The sequence below is a fragment of the Tupaia chinensis genome, unplaced genomic scaffold, assembly GCF_000334495.1.
Source record: "Tupaia chinensis unplaced genomic scaffold, TupChi_1.0 Scaffold145860_1, whole genome shotgun sequence".
Classification (NCBI taxonomy): Eukaryota; Metazoa; Chordata; class Mammalia; order Scandentia; family Tupaiidae; genus Tupaia; species Tupaia belangeri.
In genome coordinates, this window is record NW_006205718.1 from 1,174,828 (window position 1) to 1,180,874 (window position 6,047).

The window sequence follows — 6,047 nt, forward strand, 5'->3', positions numbered from 1 at the left end:
TATATATAAAAAAAAAGTGGAGATAAAAAAAGAGATATATACATATATATATATATATATATATATATATATACACACACATATACATATACATACACACACAGACCTTTTCATTGTGGTTTTATTTAATATTAAAGTTCATTAAAATAGTTACTTTAAATGGTTGGAAATACAGCATATTCATTGTGTCAGAGAAATAGGGATATTTTAGCATTACATGTTAAAATTAAATTGCCACTTTCTCAGCTTACAAGTCAATGTGAAGTAAGGGTGTACAATAGTCCATAAATGTGTACAAAGCACTCAATCGCACATGGGTACATAAAGTACCCACTATCTCCATCTGTACTTCTGTGGTTTCCCTATGAAACATTGCTTATTTGAACTGGCTACTATCTAAACCATGCCTCTGTCAGTGTATTTGTTTGTGATTTGTGAGTTCAAATGTACTGTCTTCAGAATAGACTAGTAAAAAGGGCTGTGGCTGATTTACTAAGTATGTTTGTATTTTAGTTGCTTTCATGCTTATAGTTTTGTCTTTCTCTTTGTCACTTTTCCAACCTAGAGGTCTTGGAGTAGTCATATTTCTTATATGATGACTGGCTTTCCCTAGAGCAAAAATTCTCCAGAGAACTAGCAACAAGCTGCAAGGTGTTTTATGGCCTAGCCTCATAGTTCTTATAACATGACATCTAATGTATCTTCTTGGTGGACACAGATTCTAGGGGAGGGAGTGCAGACTTAACCTTTTGATGGGAGAGGAATCAAAGATCTCAGAATTTTAAAATATGCTACATCCCTAAAAAGGTTGATTAAAATAGGCCCCGCATAGGGAGTAACATGCCACTCTGTAACTACATGGTTGATTGGGATGTGGATCCTGGGTTAACCTGAAACATGTTCGTTGCACAAGAACCCAAGAGCCCGGATGGCAAGAAGGCTGGAGGCGAGCTCCTGTCACAGGTGCTTGTCCTCTCTTGTACTCTTACTTGCTCTCTTCCCTTCATGAAATAAATAGAATAACAAACTTTAAAAAAACAGAGAGAGAGAAAGGTACGTAATATCAGTAACAAGAATGCTAACATCTTATTTATGATATCTGATTCTGCATGAAATGTAGTAATAGGGTATTAAGAATAACATTATGCCAATGAGTTTGAAAAATATTTGTAACATCAACAAATCACACAGAAAAATACAACTGACAAAGTCCGAAAACTTTGACCAAAAAATGAAAAAGAAAATGGAGTCATAGTTACTTGTCTAGTAAATTGAATCCATAGTTTAAAGCCTTCTGTTTTTTTTTTTTGTTTGTTTTGTTTTTTTTTTTTGGCTATAGGGCGCATGCATTTGCCAGACAGACAGAGAGAGACAGAGAGACAGAAAGCGAGAAATCACTACCCAGGGGGGATGGCCACCCACAATCCCTTCCCCTCCATTCTCCTCTCGGGATCTTGGGCATGCACGCACATGCACCCGGTGTGAGTTTTAAGCCACCTGGTCCGGGATGTGAACCATGGTCGACTACATGGGAAGTCCAGCAATATAGCCATTACAATAACTGCTGGTCCCATTTAAAGCCTTCTTAAAAAGGTTTTTTGAGGACAGTGCCAACTGATTAACTTTCTTTACCCTTTTAAAAAAAAATACAAGTGGAAATAAAACCACATATCACTCGTCTTTTTAGCATGACTAGGAGACAAAGAATACCATAGCCATTCAATGGCCTTAGTAGAGAAATAAATCCCATAAAGATTCTTTTCACCCTCTCAATTTGTAATCCTGTTGGTGCAAAGAGTGGAGAGAGAAGTCTGAAGAATAGAGAGGCGTGAACAATTTAGAAGCAGCACAAACAGAATCATTCCCATAAACAAGAAGTCTAAAACTAGATGTCAAAACACTAAGGATAGGCTGGAACATATTATTTCATAGCACATGATACAGAGAAATGACTTGAAAGAGAGTAGAACCAAAGGTGGCAGCCTCAGAGAAGCATCGTTTCTGAGGGAGAATCAGATGCATTAGAGAATTAGAAATGTGGCAGTGAAAGAAAACAAGGAAATAAAAGAAATTAAGGGTACTATAAGAAAAAAAAGAGAGAGAGAGAGAGAGCCAGAAACAACCTCCCCTTACCCCATCTGCCAGATAAACGCATTAAAACAAAAAAACAAACAAACAAAAAACATAAATTTTTATTTTTAAAAAAGAGATATGGTCTCATCGTGTTGCCCAGACTGGCCTTGAAATTCTAATCCTTCTACTTTAGCCTCCCAAGTAGATGAGATTACAGACATGTACCACCATACCTGGTATATTACAGAATTTCCTATCTGTAAAGGCAATCTTCAGTATTTAGAAGCATTGGAAAAATACATGAACTGTAACGCAACCCTCTAATCTGAATTAGAGATCATCAAGCGAGCATTTGGGGATACAAAAAGACCTCTAAACACCTTGAAATAGAAATAGAAAAACAAAAATGATCAAGAAAATAAGATAAGGGACTGGCAGGTAGCATGGTGGTTAAGGTGCTGGATGCCCACATGGCTAACTGTGGTTTGAGTTCTGGACCTGGCAGCTTGCTTTCTCTCTTTCTCTCTCTCACTCTTGCTCTCTCTGGTCAAATTAAAAAAAAAGTAAATGATGAATAAAATTAAATAAAATTATTTTTAAAATAAGACAAATGTAATCTGGGATATGGGAGTCAATTAAATTTAAGGGCAAAAAAAAAAATACAAAAAACAAAGATTTACTCTTCAAAGTGAAGAATAAATCTCGAGATGCCCAAGAGGAAGTAAAGTAAAATGAAAATTAGTAAAGAGCTTTGCAGGAAAACAAAGAGCATGAAATGAGAAGAAAGAAGAAAAAATTGACAGAGGGAAAGAAATTGAAATGGAAGACAGAGGTCTAACATATGTATGAGGGAAATTTCTAAAGAAGACTCAGACAAAAGCAATCAAAACAATGTAAGTTAAATATTATGAAGATAGTACTTAAAATATATGGGGCCGGCAGGTGACATGTGGTTAAGGGCACTGGACTCCCACATGGCTGACTGCAGTTTGAGTCCCAGATCTGGCGGCTTGGTTTCTCACTTTCTCCCTCTCTCTCTCTTTCTCTCTCACTCTCACTCTGTCCTTTGGTCAAATTAAAATGAATAAATAAATAAAGTTAAATAAAAAATAATTCTTAAAAAAAATACATAATAGAATTGGGCCAGCTGGTGGTAGTTAAGGCAGTGAATCCTACATGGCGAATTGCATGATTCAAATACTATACCTGGGTGACTTGAAAACCACACCAGGTAGATATGCATAGATGTTCATCCATGCATGCTCAAAATCTGAAAGGAGCCGCCTCTCTCCCTTGACTTCAGGTGGATGGCTATCCTCTACAAGTCCTCACTACTTTCATTAGAAAACTTTGTATTTACTATATAGGACTGGGCTGCATAGTTTCCAAGAAAGTACATTAGTCTAGCACTCATCTGCTAAAATTAAAAATTTAAATAAGCATATGAAGCATCAATACATTTTGAATGCAAGTAAAGTGATCTTATTACCAAATAATGCCAAAAGGTCAATGCAAACTTAATATAACAAGATATCTATAGCTTACATTCTCCAGATAGGTATCAGTTTGACTCAAATTTAAAGAAAGAATATTTATGCCCTATTCTAAAATTAACTGCGGAGCCAAGTATGTTTAGCAGGATCCAGGAAGCATTAAGTTTTCTCATTTAATGTCGTATGTGCTTTTATGTGTGTGCACGCATGCTCACACATTTCTGTCTCTAAAGGAAGAGACAAAGACAAGCAACCTCATTAGGGTCTCACACTGTAACCCTTAGCTTTCCCCGCCAGCCGGGATCATGTCATGAAACATTCTGAGTGTGTAGGTTGACTTGGAACAAAACCTGATCATCCATATGACTTCTAGCATTGCAGAGCATTGTGTAACAGCTGCGCCACTCTGGCCAGGCCACAAATGTGCTGTTTTAATATGCTTCACTGGTCCACATCAGTTTCATTAGTTGATATGGTACTCTTTAATTCTTCTTGTTTCTTGTTTGCAGTTTGTACAGGAAATTTTCTCATCTAAATTGTCAAACCAAAATGCCCATCTAAGATATCAAAGTAGAGTCTGTAGTGACATCTTTTCTTTCATTTCTCACTGGTCTTGCATTGATCTGACTGGAGCTTTTTAAATTTTATTGATTTCTTCCTCTTGCCCTGATATAATCAACCTTTTAATTTCATTAACTTTTTTTTCACCTCTGTATCATTTTGTATTTTCAGCTTCACTGATTTCTGTTATCTTTATTTCCTTAATTCTGTGTCTCCATGTTTAATTTCTTTTTATGTTTTTAAGGTAGAAGCTTCAATCATTGATTTGAGCTGGTTCTTTCCTGACACAGGCATTTAGGGATACCCATTTCCTTTAGCACTGCTTTAGTCGTGCTCAATATCGTGGTTAAGTGTACCACTTCTAACACGCCAGTCAGGTTTATATTGTTTCAGACTGCTAGGCATCCCAGGTGGAAATTGGGAAAGCACATCTCACCCCTAGGACTTTCAGTATCTTCAGATTTGTTGAAAATTAAGAATTTCTTTACCTAAATTAATAAGTACATTCTAAAATTAGATCTATAAGATATGCTTTTACAACAAAGTGCTTTTGAGAGAAATCTGTAAAATAATTTGGAGAGAGCTTTAAAGTTTTTATTATTTTTTTTAACTCCCAGAGGGCCATGCAATTACCAGACAGAGAGAGAGAGAGAGAGAGCGAGCGAGCAAGAGTGAGCGAGAGCAAAACAAGTACCCCTACTTGGGATGTAGTCATACCACATTCTCTTTTCCTCCAGTTCTCCATCTTGGCAGGATCCTGGACATGTATGCACATGTGTGTACTTGGCTTTTATTTTCAGTCAGCTAGACCAGGACTTCAGCCATGCTCAGTTATGTGGGATCTGTTTTTCAGTCAGCCAGGGCAGGACTTAAGCCATGCTCAGTTATGTGGGATCTGGCTTCCTGTGCACTGTGTATAATTGTCGTGCTATAGGGTCAGCCCAGCTTTAAGGTTTTAAATTTGCTTTGATTTAGTGGAAAAGCACAAATAAAATCTTACACAATCGGTTTTGAGCCAGAATTAAAATGACATTTTGTAATAATAGTAAAAAGATAAACAAATTGGACCCCAATGTACCTTATACTTGTTTGTTAACCTTAATTTCAATAGTTAATTCTAGTCCAATGTTTTCTGGTGGTCCTTTCTTTGTGGCTAAGTGAAGTGTCTATAAGCTATGATGGTATTTTTAAAGAGAAAGCCAACATTCTTATTCTGAGAGAAAATTGAATTAATTGTCCAACTTATTATATATGTTTTTTTTTTTAAGCTGGGTGGCTCTTCCTCTGTTTATTTCTTAATAAATTTTACAGAAAATATTTTCCTTATGCTTTGAATGAGACATTTCTGAATTTCACACCATTATGTAATGAATACCAGGCAGGGATGTACTGTGTAGTCAAGAATTAAAAATGGTCTTCCACAATGAAAATAATGTCAATGTTATCTCTTAGAAATGTTGTTACTGATAATCATCAAGTGTTACAGTCAAGTAGTATGGTAGAGTAAGTGAACTCCAAGTGTCGTGAGTTCACAGCCAACAGATACTCCAGGGCTGTGGGAGTGGACAGGATTAAGTTCCATCTCCTTGCATGGAAACTATCTTACAGTGTTTGTAATTCTGTAAATAATTTTTTTTCCTTCTCTACATTTACTTATTTATTTATCATTTAATTATCCCAATGTAGACTCACCAATATATCCGTATTTGTTGCAGAAGTTGTTCTAACTTTGGCCATTGGGAGTTCTTGAGGTTTGAAGCTTCTGTCTTCAGTCTGATTTTTTGTTTTGTTTTGTTTTGTTTTTTGCTATAGGGCATGTGTGCTCATCAGTGAGAGAGAGCCGGGGGCAGACACCGAGAGAGAGAGAGAAGAGAGGGGAGAGAGAGGAAAAGTGAGAAATCACCTCTTCCCAGGGCGGGG

General features: G+C 36.5%; 1 protein-coding gene across 2 annotated transcripts in view; it reads left to right on the forward strand.

Moving 5' to 3' along the window:
* The window catches only part of LCLAT1 (lysocardiolipin acyltransferase 1), a 163,602-nt gene that overhangs the window by 72,571 nt on the left and 84,984 nt on the right, over positions 1 to 6,047 (forward strand). The gene's annotated exons all lie outside the window — the stretch shown is intronic.